At 39.5% G+C, this 20,073-nt stretch overlaps 1 pseudogene; it reads left to right on the top strand.

Moving 5' to 3' along the window:
• The window catches only part of LOC120439856, a 76,570-nt pseudogene extending 57,647 nt beyond the window's left edge, over nucleotides 1-18,923 (top strand).
• The last annotated feature ends 1,150 nt before the right edge of the window (nucleotides 18,924-20,073 follow it).

Below are 20,073 nucleotides of genomic sequence, written 5' to 3'. Positions count from 1 at the left end.
TCTAATTTCACCAGTTAATATGTGACGCTCAGTTAAAGTGAGTTCACATGAGTCTAGTTAATGTGAGGAGGAGTCAATGCAAAACTTACATACCTTACACCTCTACTTATGTGACTGCAGGGAGCATGGCAGAGAGCAGAAGTCACAAAGTTTAACATGATGCACTGCAGGACGGGGCTGCTGCTATTAGCTATCTGCTGGGCAGGTGAAGATCTACAAGCTTTAGTCATCAATAAAATTCTGAAAACATAAAGGAACTGATTATTATTCAATTCTGTTTTTACAGGTATTGATGGTCAGACTCTGACACAGTCTGAACCAGTTGTTAAAAAACCTGGAGAGTCTCACAGGCTCACCTGTACCACCTCTGGACTCCCATTTAGTAGCTGGTGGATGGCCTGGATCAGACAGGCTCCTGGGAAAGGACTGGAGTGGATTGTTAGTAATACTAATCGAGGCACCAACTACTACTCTCAGTCAGTACGAGGCAGGTTTACTGCCTCCAGAGACAACAGCAGAGAACAGCTGTTTTTGCAGATAAACAACTTGAAGACTGAAGATTCTGCTGTGTATTATTGTGCTCGAGACTCACAGTGACTGGAACTAGTTGAACAGCTGAACAAAAACCTCCAGTGATCCTCAGACATCTTTAACTCATAAGTGCTTTGATGATTTATAAGACATTAGATTTTATTGTGATTGCTGTCCTGTTTGAAAATATCTTTTTTTGATTTGGAGAAATTACTTTAACTTTCAGTGTCAGTTATCATTAAAAAATAATTTTGAAAACAGGTGGAGCTTCAAGAATATATGTATGTTTCATGCATATATTCTATTTGTATGTTATTTCATACAAGTTTTGCTCATTTATCAGCTAAACCAACAGATAGCTCATTATAATCACACAAATACATAACTGAAAAAAACAAAATTAAAACAGTTTTGTTCATTTTTAGGGCAACTTTGACCAAAGCGCACTATCAAAGGAGCCCTCCTGCACTGTGACATACATTCATACAACTAATAGAAACAAAGATTGATAGGCACTCAGCACATGCAGTGCTGAGCGTATGACCTGGTACAAAAATGTCGTGGTACAGATAAAGCTCAGCAGCCAGCACAACAAAACTTTGGGCGGTTGCTCAACCTTGCAGTCAGTGAAATGCTGACCTCTTCTATCAACTTCTAAGAACAGGGTGCCACACACACCACTACAATTAGAGCCATATTGTATATTTTAAAGATTGCTATTTTTAAAGGCTGTTGCCAGGACCAGAGGGGAGAGCAGTTTGGCAAAATAAAAGGAATCAATAAATAAATAAATACAGAGAAAGGCTTGCTTCTAGAGCCTCTTTTTTTTTTTATTATTATTATTTTTCTTTTCACAGGTGTAAAGTGTGAACAACTGACACAACCAACCTCTGTGACTGTGCAGCCAGGTCACATTTCACCACCAACTGTAAGCTCTCTTATTCTGTGAGTGGCTACTGGACAAATTGGATCAGACAGCCTGGAGGGAAAGGACTGGAGTGGATTTGAAGAGTAGCTGGATCTTCCACAAACCACAAACTACAAAGATTCAGCAAGTTCAGCTAAATGCAAAGCCACCAGAGGAGGAACCCACAGACCATATATTGTTTTAGTTCATTTGTAATTAGAGATGAAGTCCATTTGGCTTTTAGCAAATGGAAGTTCATTTTCATATAGGTATAAAAAGTCTCTTATTGCATTGTAAGTTTTATAATTTAGCACACTCTCAGAAATAGGGGTACCAAAGTGTACCAAAAAGGTACAAATGCTTGTCGCTGGGGTGTTCCTTTTGAAGGACATTTCTGTACCCTTTAGGCGTGGTACATTTTTGTACCTTATGAAGTTGTACCATCTGAAGTACAATCATGTACTTTCCTAAGACATAAATGTACCTTCAAACTATAGTACAGAAATGTTCCCTTGAAAAGGGTACAATAGGGTACCTATGAGGGTACCCCCAGCGACAACCTATTTCGTACCTAAAGAGACAAAAAATGTACCCCAATAGTCCAAAATATTTGGTTATTTAACCATTTATTTTCGATAATAGAATCACATCAAAGCATTTAAACAACCACAGGAATACATCCTTGATTACATTCGTATATTGCCATAGGACATGTCAAGAAAAATACATTCATTTAAAAAAGTAAACAATCACATAAAGACATTAAACACCTGAACACAATGTTTTTGACGGATCACAGAGATGGCATGTATTTAAAAACTGTCCACACAAATGTTTTGCTCTACTTCAACAAGCCAGAATATATATATGTCATATATATAGACAAAGTGGAAAATGTGCTTGCAACGTCACACAGAATACCTCAAGGACACAAACAGCCTATCATCAACTAAATAGGTGTCTAGAGCTTGAAAGTCTAATTCATTTCCTGGATTGAACAGGATCCAGTCGTTGTCAACTGCCACTTGGTAAGCATGGAAATGACATTCATAAGTGCAAGGAAGTAACAGTTTCCCACACAATACCCAACAAGTATCAACATTCAAAATATACTTGATTTTAAAGAATATAGGTATGGCTTCAGTGTGTACATGGCCAACTACAAAAACATCCTCAAGTTCATATTTGACACTGCTGACAGATATAGCAGACACACGCTGAAGCACTTTATCCTGAAAATGCACATCTGTAAAACTTTTGTTCATTTCCAGAGCATTCTGTAAGTCTGTGGATTAACAGCAGTGTTTCCCCTACATTAGCTTAGCTGTGATGCTGAACCGCAGCTGAATTCAGCTCCATGCCAACAAAACACCGAGAATGAAACTTGTGGCCAAAGGCTATGCATTGCATCATGCATTTACCTCTCAAGGATGATGAAATCTTCTATCTTCTCCTTGAAGATGGATGGCAAGAGGAGAAGTGCCCCTTGAAGTCAATTCCTAGGTCATACAGATGCAAATGCACTTCATTAGATTTTGATAGCATGCAAATTCCCATTAACATGCTCTTGACATGGCACTATGGTACATCAATTATCTTTGGAAGAGAGCGCAAATGAATTGTCACAAAATTTACTATTTGTATGAGGTCAAATTAGTACCTGTAATGTCTTCAGCCAGTGCATTCTCTCTTGCCTCCATGTAGACCTTCTTCAGTGGCAAATCCTTGGTCATTTGAAGAACATTTTGAAGAACAGCAGTGAAGTTCTCGCTAAAGCGGCAACAGATGTTGTCTTGGCAGGGATGCATTAAATCAACCTCATCACACAACTGGAAATGAAAAGAGCAGAATAGACAAAAGAATGACATTTACATTGAGGATTTAAACTTTTGACATGTTTAAAGACACAGACTGGAGATAAATGTAAAGTGCTTTAACCCTTGAACAAAAATTCTAAAGATAATAAACAGATTGATTAATCAGTTAGTACAGAAAATAATAATCAGATTTACAGACAAAAAAATCATTAGCTGTTTGCCCAATCATCTTAACAATTCTTACCCCTGCAGATGTCCCCAGGAATGGATATCTCTTTAATAGGTCCACAGTACACATTCCTTCAGCTACCTCTTGACGTCTCCATGCAAAGGTTTTTGTCATGCGGTCTTTCACCAGTGCTGTGTCAGGATGTAGCGTCCTGTGCTGATCATTTAGCACCTTGATATGAGCATCAACGGAGGCTGCATCTTCCCCCACAAAGAACGAATCCTTTGTCAAAGCAGATATCAGTATTATCATAAGTAAAATCTGATAAGTTAATGTTACTCGAAATGCAGTAATTTGTGCACCAAATGCTTTGAAAAAAATGCAAAAATGTTGAATAGGAATTGCAAGTTGAGCTGACTTTTGTTAAATCAACTGTGAAGTTCCTTTTTCTATGTTAATGTTATCTGTTAACATGTTTCTTTCAATTAATGTTTACTTTTAGCTTTACAGTGAACATAATAAGACTACATATGTTACCTTAGCTCTTAGAGGCTGAGGGTGTGAGGATTTACGAGAGAGGGCTTCAGTCTCTTCAGACAGGAGCTGCTGGATTCCTCTGTGGTCCGATGTTTCTGCGTGCGTCCAAACTTTTCTTTAACCCGGTTCACTTCTTCGTTGCTGATTAGGGGAGCCCGTTCTGCTTTGAACTTTCTCTTGAGTTGGCTGTGCCAGGTGTCCTAGTTGTTTCAAATGTATATAAGTAGTTAATTATGCTTACTTTATATTAATATAATCTATAAAAGAAACAAAAAAGGAGAGGTACTCACATAACCATTTCCGTGTACATCTCTTAAGAAAGGATACTTCACAATCAGGGCTTTGATGACCTGGATGTAGTCTGAGTGGGTTGGGTACCTGTTTCAAACATAAGAAAAACAACACACAGTACACTGATTACTCTTATCCTTTTCTGGGGGCTTTTCTGTTCTTCAATTCTTCTACTCATATTGTTATTACCGTAAATAGTATGTTATAGACCAATGTCAAATCAATGTAGCTAAAGTTGATTTTAATTTTTTTTTTAAAAATGGGCGCGGACAAACAGCCACACCTCTCCCAAACTTCATTAATTAATTGACTGCAGTCCTGAATTATTAATTTACTCTTGAGCAAATTCGAAAATGAACACTTTGGATATCATAGTCCAGACAAGGTCTGGAGACACAGGATGTATGGTTTTACCACTATTGCCAGTTCATTGGAACCGTGTGTCACGCCAGACTCGAACGCTGGTCTCCAGATTGGGAGGCAGATGGGCTAACCATTTGTTCTCTGCCTCTCGTACAACAGCAATATTAATATTAAGAAATTAATGTAATTATTCAGAAAGGAACCCTTACATTGTGTACTGTGACAGCATTTCATAAAGAGTCCCAATTATTTTGTTTCGGTACTTCTGTTCTTTCTGGACTGGTTCTTTGAGATCCAAGCGACTCTGGACATCTTGTGGGAATTTTGGAATGGAAATAACTGCAGGCAAGAAGGTATAGAACTGCAATACAGTAGGAAAACAGCATTAACTAGCCATTTTGCAAGCACTTAAATGCATATGCAAATTTAGACATTTATCACAACCTACCTCTGGTTTGCTTGGGACACTGGACCTTCAACTGTACCTTCAATGTTGTACATCGTTATCTGAAATATAAAGTACAGTATGAAATAAAAATAAAACCATTTTCAAATTTCTTTTGGGGGAATCCTTGCGCCGATTGCCTGTTGGCTGTAGGCATTATTCATTGCAACCAAAACAATAACCCGAGTTGTGGATAGAATAGAATCCTAGGCTATCTTGTCTGTTTTGCTGCCCACAATTTGCCTCCTTGATTTTGGTTTATTTGAAATTATAAATCGATCCCTGATCGAGCAGCTAGCTGGCATCACAGGTGTTTGCAGACAGTGTCCCTGCGCAGAGCTTACAGCTCTCATATTCGAAAATCCCACTAAGTAGGTGGAATGGTACAAATGTGTACCTTCCATTGTTTAAAATCCCTTTGAGCGGGAAACAAGTTAGATGCGATAAATTTTGCTTAGAAAACGATTTTGTTAATAGCTATATTTACATACTAGCACGTTTTGAGAAATTATTGATTTTTCTACATTGTTGTACACGGTTAGTCACTATTTATTGATAAAACACTCGAATACGGCGGGCAGACAGACGTTGAACATTCCACCAACAGTCTAAATAGTCCACATTTGTATCTTTCTTTGTTTAAAACTTAGCTAACTGCTAGCTTTCACCCATGTTAAATCTAGCTCTTCGGACTTTTGCTAACTCTACTGTAAAATTACACGTTGTAATTTTTATAAAACACAAAATCACACCCGACTTACCTCTAAACCTTTGCGCCTCGTCGTCTGACACATCAATGCCTTCTTCCATCAACTTTTTAAGGAGCTCCTCCATCAATAACCCCCTGAGAGTCATTTTCTGTGTCAACGCTAGTCAGCGCGGAGGCGGAGCACTCATCGCTGCTGGCTTTTCAGCCTTTGGGATTAATGCGCGTTGCGAACTTGACACATGAAAATACAACATTGTGGTATTAATGCGCAGTTGTTTAGAAACCGTTATGCTGTCTTGGCGAACTATATTTGTAACTTACAAAATGTAGTCACCGTAACATAAAAATCTGCTTGACATTTTAACTTCCAAAGAACCTCGGTTTAACTTGATGTTGCAAATTCCATAAAAACCTCACAATTAATGAACAATTCTAGGATGTAGTAAAAGCGAAAAAGTAAATGGCCAAACATAACAGTAAAATGATTTCACGTTTTTGAAGGCTACAACCAAGATTTAAAACATTAAAAATTATAACTGGAACTTAATAAAATGGAAATGGACCAGTTTTTTTTAACATCATTTGGTTGTGCCTGCATGTCATTGTGTGTGTGTTTTTTTTTTAATATAATTTAACATAACTTACACAAAGGTAGGTTACAGATATTCTTTGCATCATAGGATAATTTACGTACAGAGGAGAGGACCAACAGATTTGATTATAACATGTAGCTTTTATGAGCACACTCACATCTCATATGAATTTTACAATTAACCAGGCCCATCCAGATTTTCCCATGCTGACCCATTACCACATTCTGCCACTGTCACTGCAGTACAGGTCAAAATGGTACAGATTTGTACTTTATTTCAAATTGAACCTTTAAAGGGGCATTTCTGGACTTTTAAAGACCAGTATTGTACTTTTAAGGGAACATTTACAAAAATGTACCTATAGGTACAAAATGTTCTTCTCTCGTACCTCTATTTCTGAGAGTGCAATTAAAACACAAAAACATCAACATCTATCTATCTATCTATCTATCTATCTATACATGTGATAGTTCTTTTACTTACAAATCCATTTTCATTTTTTTCTTTGTTCATAAGACTTTGACAATCTGTCTACTGACTCTGAGCTTACACAAAATACTTAAGTGTGAGCTACTGAGTTCCTGTTTTCTGTTGATTGTGTTTAATCCATGGCCCTTCAGTTAAGATGTACAACAGCAAAGAAATTACAAAAGAGGTCTCTCCTACTTATTTCTTGTCAGCAGCTGTTTATCTCATATAATGCTAAACTGAATATTACACTGAATATTACATAATACATAACATACAAAGATATATTTATTTGAATAAATTATTCTACAGATTTGTTAGAAATCCTGCCATAAGCCCTAATTTCCAGTATTTTTCCTTCTCTTTGTTCTTTTCTTTTTGATATTCTTTGGGCACTTTATTGAGTAGTGGAGCAGTGATGAAGTCTGCTGCACCCCGGCATGAGGCATATGGTTACCTGGTCACACACCAAGGTAAATTTGCACCCTAATATGTCAAATCAATATGCAAACCAAGTGACTTCCTGTGACACAGTTATAAAGAAGTCACTTAAAGTGAAACAGTGATCAGAAGGTCATACCGTCAGCTTCAATCAAAAAACATGTTTCCCCACTGCCTTCCTACTGCTGTTGGCAGCTGGATGCCGCAAGTCACTGTAAATTTGTAAACTGTAAATGTGCAGCTTTTCTTTTAAAATAAAATTCAATCATTTGTCCTGCTTTATATCCACCTTTTTACAGATGTAACATGTGTACAGTTGACACAGCCAGCCTCTGAGACAGTGCAGCCAGGCCACCGTCTGACCATCACCTGTCACATCTCTTATTCTCTTACCAGCTACTGGACAGCTTGGATCAGGCAGCGTGCAGGAAAGGACTGGAATGGATTGGTTCCATTTATACTGGAGACTCTGCTTACAAAGATTCACTGAGTTCAATGAGTTCCATATTGACTTAAACCCTTCCAGCAGAACAGTGAGTCTAATTGGACAGTGTGCAGCCTGAAGACACTGCTGTGTATTACTGTGCTGGATGCCACAGTAACACAAACCATCAAGGAACCTGGACAGAAACCCCTCACAGTCTGTTTTAATAAAAGCTTCCAAAGCAGGAGCTTTCAGACCACTATCCTGTTCACTTCCACTTTCAGCTGACAAGATGGCTTTTAGCATATTGATTTAGTATAGGTATGAAACAAGTCTTTTGTTGTATTATAAGGTTTATTGTTTGAAAAATTATAATTTTCCATTTTTTCTGATTTGTACTTTAAAAGAGTGGTATTCAGTTTTAGGTACTGAGGTTCTCAGTCTGAATCAGTGGTTAAAACGTCTGGAGACTCCCACAGACTGACCTGGACATACTCAGGGTTTCGTGGTGATATTAGCGCTGCTTGGATCAGACAGGCTGCTGGAATAGTTTTGCTAGACATGTACTGCTGTTGGTTTCAAGAGATACAGAAGCTTTGACCTGATGAATTTCAATATCAACATGTTCTCACTGAACATAAACACTGAAAGCATGGACAGAGTTCATTTCTTTAGAACTGGACTCAACATTTTTCATGTTTATCACAATCTCACAGTAACCTGTCAGGTGTCTTATTCTCTGAGTATTGTTCACTATGACATCTTCTGTCTTTGATTTTATTTTCATTTTATTTTAAAAGAGAGAAGTGCAAATATTGAAAATAAAACTGGACAACTTTAGTTGCTCCTTAATTAATTTTTAATTTTCCAGTGCTTTTTGTTAATCACATAATCCTGATTGTGGATTAGAAATATCATCATAACTGCTGTTAACCATTTGCTTGGGAGTTGACAGCATTAATAATTCTTGATATTACAGTTTAATTTAGTGTGATTTGATGCTCTTGACATGTTTTTATGGTCTCTGACAGAATCTGAATCAGTGTTGAAAAGGCCTGGAAAATATCCAGAATTAACCTTTACATGCTCCGGATTCACATTCAGCAGCTACAATATGAACTGATACACACTGGAAGTGCTGATATCTGTTAGTCCCAGTTCATCCAGGGTAGGTCCATCATCTCCAGAGATGACTCCAACAGTTTGACTGGTGGAGCAAAATCTACTATTTGTAATATTAAGCTTGATAAATGAAACAGGTGTTAAGTGGCATTTAGCAGAAACCTCACTATCCTTTTTGGTTTAGGCATCATATTTACATATGATAGTAAACAATCCTCCTTCAAGAAATTTAACTCAGCCGATCAAAATGATATTTGCATAAATCACCTGCAGTTCAATCTCTTTGACAATCTCTTTGGAGACAGACTAATAGAAAGATTTATGTGTATGCTGAACAAAATTCATTTTTATTTACTTCGTTCATACTTTTACAGTAAAATGAACATTAATGATAAACACAGAAACTCTGATGCTTAAACAAATGCTTCAACATAATGTACTTTTCTAAATGAGTATCAAGAAGGATTTTATGATTAAAGAAAAATGAAAAGAAAGAAATGTAGAATTATAAGGATAGGACTGTCTTACCTGAACACAATTGATTAACAAGCAAATACATTGCAAATAATAATGTAATAAAATGATCAGTACAACCAGCTACAGTGTGGGAGGAGCTGATGCAAAACTGTTCTAGTTTATGTTTACATAAATGTTAGAGAGTTTAAGACAGAGGGTAAATCATCGATGTTCCCACTGTAGACTGCAGAGAGAAATAGCTTTCATCATGTTCAGACTTCATATCTGGTTCACTTTTCTCATTCTTTTAATGAACTGGGCTGGTAAGGATTATACGTTTACTTTTACTAATGAAAACACATAAAATGTCTGCATCATTGTATCTAATGAGATGTTTGTTTGTAGGTACTGAGGGTCAAACACTGACTGAGTCTGAATCAGTGGTTAAAAGGCCTGGAGACTCCACAGACTGACCTGTACATACTCAGGGTTCAGTAGCGATTACTGGAACGCTTGGATCAGACAGGCTGCTGGAAAAGGACTGGAATGGGTTGCTCTTATCAACCCTGACAGTAGCAGCACCTACTACTCTCAGTCAGTCAGAGGCCGGTTCACCATCTCCAGAGACAACAGCAGAAAGCAGGTGTATCTGCAGATGAGCAGCTTGACGACTGAGGATTCTGCTGTTTATTATTGTGCGAGAGCCACAGTGACACAAGAGGAAGAAACGCTGCACAAAAACCCATGAAAGTCAAACACTGCTTTCAACTTTCAACATTACTTTACCAGAGACTCACAGAAAAGAAACATCAATAGAGTTGAAAAAAAGAACCCCTCAGTGCATGAACAGAAAAAAAAAATCTAAATCATAGAGTATGAGTTGCACATAAAGGATTTAATTTGGTCACATCCAATGATTTTTTCCCCTTCACCCTTTTTGGAGGGTGAATGCTAATCTTAATGATGCTTTATACTGTGTGAACTGATGGTTTTCTTTCACAAATCCTTACAGCACTTTGGGGGCACAGTGTGTGTGTGGACCAGGGCTCCATTCCACTCTTTGCTGGACTGATAGGCGCTATTGTTGTTCCTTAATTCCACTCCCTCATAGGAGGTATGCTCACATGTTCTCAAGAGGACTCAGTTGAATTTGTTAAAGTCTTAATTAATTTGTCCGAGACCCTCAAAGTGCTTTACAATTCCACTATTCATTCACTCTCACATTCACACAATGGTGGAAGCAAGCTACAGTTGTTTCATTTTCTTTCTTTCTTTTTTTTTTGCCTGTCCCATTTGGATCTTTAGCCATCAGAACTATTGTCTGAAGGCCAAGAAAGATGCCAACGGATTTACTTTACCAAGTGGATCGTCATGGCCTTGCCATATTGATTCATTTGATTGACCTTTATTATTATTATGTATTTATTTTATTTTATTTTCGGTTGTTACAGATGGGACAGATATGACTGGGGGATAGGAAAGGAAGAAAGAAACCATGAAAGAAAGAGGGGGAGAGAAAGAAAAAAGAGGGGAGAAGAGATAGTGAGAAAGGGGAGAAGAAAAAAAATCACCTGGATCACCTGTTTTTTTTTTTTTTGTTTTTTTTTTGTTTCTTTTTGTCTGTCCCATTTGGTTCTTTAGCCGTCAGAATTGTTGTCTGAAGACCAACAAGGATACCAAATGGATTTATTTTGCCAAATGGATCATCATGGCATTGCCGTATTGGTCCATTTGATCAAACTTTGTTGTTATTATTTATTTTATTTTCAGTTGTTACAGATTGGACAGACATGACTGGGGGATAGGAAAGGAAGAAAGAAAGAGAGGAAGGAAAAGAAAAACAGAAGGGAAAAGGGACAGTGAGAAAGGGCACTTACAAAGACAAAGAGAAAGAAAAAAAAATCTCCTGGATCACCTGTTGAGAGAAAAAGAAGAGAAGACAAGCAAAAAAAAACAAACAAAAACAAAGCAACATACTAAACACAACACCATCACGTTAATCTAGCTAAGTGTGAACAGCAGTAAATACTAAATATTGAAAGTTGTTGTGCAGCACGCAGCACAGACAGCGCACAATGTGCTTTGAAGTAGCAGCTAAGAAAGGTGTAGTTTATGTCTACGAACAGTGAACACCCGTGTGCACACCTGTGTGGATCAACGCGCTTGTATACAAAAGGTTTCCCCATGTAACGGTTTGCTAGAGGGTGTGGAGGCCCATAGCCCCGTCCCCAGGGCATGAAGCAGGCATGGAGGAGATCCAGGCTCCAGACATCCAGACGCCCAGAGTGCGAGAGCCCAAGGAGGACCACCGGAGGGGCATCCGTGCCACCTTCCTGGGAAGGGCTGAGGAGATCCCCAGACGAGGGGTCACCCAGTAGCCACGGAGCAGAAGCCAGAGGGGCTGCACCGGCGTGCCCGCCGGCTCTGCTGGTAGCCGGCTGTGCCAGAGTGAACCGAGTTGCAGGCCCCGAGGCTGGAGGCCCGAGGGCCCCCTTTGCCCCGGAAGAGGCCTGACCGAGCGACAGGCACCAGGCCCCGCCAAGTAGCCACCGGGATCACCTGTTGAGAGAAGAAAAAACAGAAGAGAAAACAAACAAGAAAGAGCAACATAATAAACACAAAACCATCACAATAAACTAGCTAACAGTAAATAACAGTAGATACTAAATATTAAATGTTATTGTGCAGCACGCAAGATCGACAGCGCACAATGTGCTTTGAGGTAGAAGCCAAGAAAGGTGTAGCTTGTGTCTGTGAACACCAGAGATGGGCAGTAACGCGTTACTTGTAACGCGTTACTGTAATCTGATTACTTTTTTCAAGTAACGAGTAATGTAAGGGATTACTATTGCAAAAACGGTAATTAGATTACCGTTACTTTCACGTAGGAACGCCTGCGTTACTGCGTTACTAAAACCGTGATTTTTGCGAGAACGTCTCATGACAGTGACGTAAGCGAGTGCGACGTTCGTGACAACAGCTGTCTGCAGATCATAATATATCGAAAAGTGCGGGACAGAGTGTAGCATGCAGCGTTTAAAGCGTGGAAGTACTGACCTTATTTTGAGTTTGATTCCATAAAAGTGACAAAAACATTAGTGTCCGTTGTGCGTGGGAAGAAAACTACTTTTTACAGCGAAAAAACCCCTAAACTTCCAAGCAAGCAGCGAGTGCGCTACGACGTAATGTGAAATTCACAGAGAAACTCGCGGATTCTTCCACTGACCGCTGCAGCACACCTGCACCAGGGTAAACCTCCTCCGCCTACCCCAGTCCTGCTTTACAGGTGAAAATAGAGCAACAGGACCGCTAGTCTTTGATTTTATTTATTTTCTGCTGTGTTTTACTTGCATCTATTTGAAAGAGTGAGTGTAAACACAAAAAAATATTTTATTTTATATGCTGGAATGTGCAGAAAATAGGTTTAAATGTTAAACAAATTTCTTCCAGTCAGAGAATGTTGCATATAATTTAATTTTTGCTTGATGCATAAAGTTAAAAGATTAAAACTAATAAAACAAGTTTTAAAAAGAGACTTTTACATTTGATTACATTTTGTATGATGAATTATGCAGAAAAAGTAGAATTGGGCTGAAAGATCTATCGCTTTATCACCTATTCAGGTTGTAAATCGTGTTTTTAAAAAGTAACTAAGTAACTAAGTAACTAAGTAATTGATTACTTTTGAAAATAAGTAATCAGTAAAGTAACGGGATTACTTTTTGGGGGAAGTAATCAGTAATTAGTAACTGATTACTTTTTTCAAGTAACTTGACCAACACTGGTGAACACCCATGTGTACACCTGTGTGCACACCTGTGTGGATCAGCGCACTTGTATTCAAAAGGTTTCTCCATGTAACGATCTGCTAGGGAGTGTGGGGAGCTATAGCCCCGTCCCCCAGGGCATGAAGCAGGTATGGTGGAGATCCAGGCCCCAGACATCCAGAGGCCTCAGAGTATGAGAACCCAAGGAGGACCATCAGAGGGCAACCGTGCCACCCTCCTGTGGAGAGCTGAGGAGAGCCCCAGATGAGGGGTCACCCAGGAGCCACAGAGCAGAGGCCAGAGGGGTTGCAGTGACGTGCCCGTGGGCTCTGCCAGCAGCCAGCTGTGCCAGAGAGACCGAGCCCCAGGCCCAGAGGCCTGAGGGCCCCCACCCTCTGGAAGGGGCCCAACCGGGTCACAGGCGCCAGGCCCTGCCAAGCGGCCACCAGGAGTGAGCCGGTACATACATGGGCGCCCAGCCTCAGACACCAAGAACCATCAACGCACCGATGTCTGAGGGCACCAGCCTGGGTTCAGTTGTTGCACAACCTGATATCACTGCAAAGTTTGAAATAGACACGCACTTGCAAGTGCTGCAGTAGAAATAAAGAATGACAGGGACTGGGTCCATACATATAATGCACACAAACACAAACCTTGTACTACTTCTTTTAAATAGTTTGGAGTTTGAGATCTTTCCTAAAAACAGATGGTTAGAGCATAGGACCTGTGATATGAAAAAGTCTCTTGATGCATTGTAAGTTTTAACATTTGAAAATTTCTGTATTATAAAGTAAAAAGAGACTATAATAAAGTCACTGAAAAAATTATACTTCTCTATTTTTTCACCTTAACGTGGTCTTTTGCGTGTCTTAGTGATCATAAAAGCTAGACCAGCAGAAGCTTAGCCTTCAGGTGGGACACCCAAGTTGGTCAGGTCTTAGGGTAGAGGCCTGACAAAGTGCAAACCAATTACATGACAAAAACAGTTATCCAGAGTAGGGCTGCCATAATTAGTCGACTAGTCACGATTATGTCGACTGTCAAAATCGTCAACGACTAATTTAATAGTTGGCGCGTTGTTAGAAGCTTTGTAAGATCCTGAAAGACGCAGGAATAAGTAGCAAGTAAATCAGTAAAGCGAGTAAATCGGTTTGACTGAGATTAGAGTTATCGTTTTCACACAGCTGAAAAAACGTCAAACAGAAAACTCATTAAACAGAAGTGTGAGATGGTAAAGAATTTACTCCAGTGTCCTGTTATATTTTAGATAGCAGGAAGCAGACGACTGAGTTTATTAAACTCCACCGAGACAATCTGCAAATTTCATTAAAAGTTTAATAAACTACCATCTTGTCTTTCTTTTAGTTAGCACATACTTCAAGCTGTAAGCTAAGGATAGTTATACAAAAGCAGATGCATGCTGGTGCAATAAGCTGTTCGTTTTATGTCCAATGGATGCATGATCTGATTAGTCGAATAATCGCAAAAATAATCGGTGACTAGCCAACTATCAAAATAATCGTTTGTGGCACCCCGAATCCAGAGCACCCCACCCAGCCCACACCTTTCTCGCCTGCATTGCCACCTTGTGCCCCCTTTACATTTCTGTCTGCCCCCTCATATATGCCTGTCTAGAACCGGCACAGAGTACAAGGCCGGTTTACCATCTCCAGAGACAACAGCAGATAGCAGGTGTATTTGCAGATGAACAGTCTGAGGACTGAGGATTCTGCTGTTTATTATTGTGCTCTAGAGGCACATTGACACAAAAAGGAAAAATGCTGTACACCTAGCACTTCAAACTCAGTCAAAATTTGCTTTTCTCCAATTCCAAGATAAAATCAACCTGTTTCATTGGGATTGGGTTTAATGATTATTTGCATTTGTATTTGGGAACATCATCAACTGTTTTGTTTCAAATGTGTTTTTAAGGGGGAAAAAGAAAGAAAAAAACCTACTATATTTATCTTTATGGTAGCAATAGCTCGCCTTTGCTTATGTCCATATTTCTCTTATAATCTGTCAGTATATGTCTGCATTCAACCTGGGCTAATTACAGACTGAAACAAAGAATTATATTTGTGTGATGGAAAGCTTCCCTTTGCAGCTGTTGCTGCTGGTTGCAGCATCCTGTGAGTCTCAACAAGGCAGAAACAGTGCTGCTGTGATGAGAATTACACTGAACATATTTTTCCACAGGTACAAAGTGTAAACAGCTGACACAGCCAGCCTCTGACTAATTTTAAAGACCTCAGGCTGTTAATATGTCCAATGATAAATATGGTGATCTGTACTGCAGGTCAAATACCTAATCAATTTGAATGTAATACCTGAATATGTTCTATGCTTTACTGTGCTGAATAGTTACAATAATGCAAACAATCAGAGCTGAATTTAAAGAAAAGCATCAGCACTTGTAAACTGAAACCACAATACACGCAAAGAGAAACTTGTAGCACATCTACTTACTACATATTGCACATTTCATCAAAAGTTTTGTCACGTTTGAGATTTTGTCTCACACTAATCACAACTGAACACACACTGTATCAATCAAAATAAGGCAACACTGTGCAAATTAGTCCAAATTTAACAACAAACTTAAATGCAGTTCTCCCCTCCCTGTCAGGAGGAGTCATGCAAAACCTGGATGTTTCCCCCTTCTACTTATCTGACCACCAAAGAACAGTGGACACAGATCAACATGATGGAGTATTTGAAGGACTACTAATTTTATCTATCTGCTGGACAGGTGAAAATATTCTAATATAACACATGCTGGTCTTTTTTTCACCAGCCTATTTAATTTTCCTTTTAACTTCTCCTGACAGGTGTTGATGGTCAGACTCTGACACAATCTGAACCGGTGGTTAAAAGACCTGGAGAATCCCACACACTGACATGTACAGCCTCTGGATTCACATTCAGAGACTACTATATGGGCTGGGTCAGACAGGCAACTGGAAAAGGACTGGTGTGGGTTGCTACTCTTGATAATGGCAGTGGTAGCAGTAAATACTACTCACAGGCAGTTCGAGGCGTTTTACAATCTGAAGAGACAACAGCAGACAGCAGCTGTCTCTGCAGGTGAACAGTCTGAGGACTGAGGATTCTGCTGTTTATTATTGTGCTCGAGAGCCACAGTGACTGAAGGTGGTTTAGAAGCTGTACAAAAACCTAAAGTATCTTCACAACTGTCATAAAGCAGGGATATTCAACTAAAAGTTAGTCAAAGATGGCCAGTTAGAGAAAATTTCTTGACACAAAGGTCCAGATGATCAAAATGTCTAATTATGTAGCATGTGATATATATATGTAACGCTCGAGTGTCAAATCAAATGAAATCAGTACAATTCAAAAAGGTGAAAGGTGAACAGTGGGCTTGTTCAAATGAAGTGTTTCACTTCATGGAAGTTAAATAAAGGGAGGAAAAGATTGTGGACTTGTTTCACATCCTGACTAAACAGTCTCAACTAACTTTACAGATAAAAAATCTCGACACGTCTTAACAGTTGTGAACAGTTTTAGAGGTAAACTTTCTTTCCTTCTTTTAATCAACTCCCCCACTTTTTTGCTCACAGAGAGAATTGAGATCCGGTTTATCCTGCCAGGATTTTAAACCTGGGCACAAATGGAGTCGGGGAGATCCTCATTCTCGTATGGAGGTGATCATTGATGACCTGGGAACAATATTTAATTTTGATTATGTTCACTGTGGAGAAAACTGCCTCACTTGTGTGTGTGGAGCCAAACATGGTCAAGATGCTAAGGGCTATTTTCCTCATACCTGAGAAAGTTGTGTTAGGGTCCATTTGGAGCCAGAAAGCCAGGAAGGGTCAGGTCTTACAATCCACTCTTTGAGATGAACACCTGCTTGGAGATCAACCAGCTGCATCTGGAGAAGTCCAACATTTACCCATTGCTCCATTTTCACTGTCCACTTCATATCACTGTTTGTTCCTTATTTTCTCCTCCGTTCTCTTTGTCACTTCTCTTTTTTTCAACTTTTTCTGGTTTAGTCATCTGTATTTCTTTCTTTCTTTATTCTACATGTATCGCTATCTTTCTTCTTCTTTCTACTATCTTTTCATGTATAACTTACTAACTCTTAGCTTTTGGCACAGTGTTTACTGCCTTGAATGGACAGAGCTGATTGGCTGACTGGCATCACGTGGGATGGCTTAACATGTGCATTTCTTCAGCCACTGAACCACTATTGTAAAGACCTGAAAATCTGCAGCAGTTAAAATAGAACCACCCATCAGGTTTAAAATCATAACCTTCTGTTTTGCCTGTACGTCTGGGTCCGTATGAGACAGCTTCTGGGTCCGAACCCGGATAGCAGACCACCTGTTAGTGACCTCTGTCATAAAGTATGGCAGTCTTTTCTTTGTGTCAGGTTTTAGTTAATGGACTGAGGCGCAGACCGGGAATCCTAGCAGAGTTGACAGTTTATTAGTACAAACGACACCAGGTGATACTATTTACAACGTGCTGGAGGGAGGGGAGGGGGGTCCAGGGCTCCGGGGCATGTGAGGGGAAGGACGGGAATCAGGCACACTCCAATGGCTCACTCTTCTCTCTTCACAACGGGGCAACACAAATCCACTCACTCGTCCACACGATAACATGCAGGCAGGGAAAGGTCCGCGGAAGATCTGTACACAGAAACCAGAGTTAACGGCGAACAGATTCTGAGTCTAACTCACAAACGGTAGCGGGACTGACGCTGATAGCTCAACAATCCAGCGACGAGTGGCACAGCGCTGCCGTCTTAAATAAGCCTTGCGATCACCCCGATAGGCAGCAGGTGCGTGGGCCAGGGGCGGGAGCCCATAATGAGCACCGCCCCGGCAGGTGAGAGAGAGAGAGAGAGAGAGAGAGAGAGAGAGAGAGAGAAAACAAAACACATGTTGCCTAAAACAGGATCAGCTGGTGAGGCACAGGGACCATGACACTTTGTCTATATGCATTTGGTTTCTCTATAAGGACTTGTCAAGGTGTTAGCTTTGAACAGGCTACAACACCAAGATCCTGTATGAAGAATAAATGTTATACAAAAAAAGAAGAAAATTCTGTCTCTCTTTTTCCATCATAGCCATTTCTGTCTGATTACATACTTTGTCTGTCTTATACCCATCAGTAGTGATGGTAAATTTGATTCTTTTTACTGAATCGAGTTTTAATGAGTCACTCACCAAAGTGAATCGGGTTTTTTGAGTCATTTGATTCACTGAGTCAGTTGACCAGAGAGTGCAAAAAATGTACATTTTCACTCAAACTTAATTTCTTTTCTCTTTTCATGTATATCCTACTGCTAAGATGAGTGATTCTAAAAGAAAACAACTATTTTATAGAGCAAAAAGAGCAAAAAAAAAATTTCTAAAGGGAACATTTATTTTGTTTATTTTTATTTTATTAGTATTTTCCTTAAAGAATGTCTGAATTGATTTGACAAAACCACTTTTTACAATTCTTTAGATCTCTTTAGATCTCTTATAATCTGTCAGCATCCATCTATATGCAAAGCAAACTTCCTGACAGTCTACTATAAAGACTTGAAATCATGCCGCCAGTTAAAACAGAAGAAGAGAAGTTCCCATCAGATTATCTTGAGTACCAAAATGTTCTCTGTGGCTCTGCTGCTCCTGCTGGCTGCTGGATCCTGTGAGTCTCACTGAAAAAAAAACACTGACAGAATGATCACAGCATACTGACTGTTACTGTTAAATAAAACATGTTTTCTCCACAGGTGTGAAGTGTGAACAGCTGACACAGCCAGAGTTTGTGACTGTGCAGCCAGGTCAGCGCCTGACCATCACCTGTCAGGTCTCTTATTCTCTAAGCAGCTGGAGGACATCTTGGATCAGACAGCCTGCAGGAAAGGACTGGAGTGGATTGGAGGTGCACATTATGGATACCCCACATTTTACAAAGATTCACTAAAGAACAAGTTCACCATCAACTTAGACACTTCAAGCAAGACAGTGACTCTAAATGGACAGAATATGCAGCCTGAAGACACTGCTGTGTATTACTGTGCCAGAGGGTCACAGTAATACGAAACATCAGTAGAGCTGAACAAAACCTCTCACAGCTTCAACATGTGTAACATCCTCCACCACTAGAGGAGCCCCCAGACTACAGAACACTGTTATCTGCTGCATGTCACTGTTTAGCGCTGGAGATTGCCTTGATAATATATATTTTTTAAAGTTATGGTTATGAATAAAGTGTTACATTTTATATTTACAATTCAACCTTAGTAACTTGCTCAATTTGAGATGTTTTCCAAGTGACAATAATATATTTTGATACTCATTTATATGAGAAGTTTTTCCAGCTAAACCTTTGTGTAAAACCACCTGTAATGCATGTTAGAATTGGTTGTGTTTCATTATTTGCAACAACAACAACAAAAAAATACAAATCTTGGCACTTAGCAACAAACAAAAGCTTGGCAGTAATGAAGGTCCCAGTAGGACAGGGCTGACTTTTCCACAAATCCACACTGATACACAGATTCTCTCATAAAAATACCAAATAGCTCACCTCTCTTTAGCAGAAATTATATTTGTCACTTCCCATATATTTGTCCTCCCAATGATATCCTGATATTAATCTTCAGGCTTTGCAGTTTGCATGTTTTCTCTGTTTCAGTCATCAGAAAAGATGCAAAAGTTAATGACCCTGTGCTTCTGGCTGCCTGGAAATTAGGTTAGGCCCTCTGGCTTTTAAAAGAAATCCTAAGGGCACTTCACATACAATGTGACGACAGCACTGCTGTGCCCAGAAACCCATTATGTCCAGTGGCTTGCTCCGCACCATTCTACTTGTCCTAGTAAAAACAAGGAATGACAGGGACTGGCTGAAGATCATAGCAGAAAAAAATAAAATAAAATTATGTACTACATGCCGAACAGGGCAGCCAGTGCAACAGACATTTCAGGTCATTTACTCAAACTAGCAGTCTGGGCAGCACGCTCTACTTCTTATATAAAGCTATTATAACATATCATTCTATTCATCT

This window comes from Oreochromis aureus, linkage group 4 (genome assembly GCF_013358895.1).
Source record: "Oreochromis aureus strain Israel breed Guangdong linkage group 4, ZZ_aureus, whole genome shotgun sequence".
Lineage (NCBI taxonomy): Eukaryota > Metazoa > Chordata > Actinopteri > Cichliformes > Cichlidae > Oreochromis > Oreochromis aureus.
This window is presented reverse-complemented; position numbering and strand designations above follow the sequence as displayed.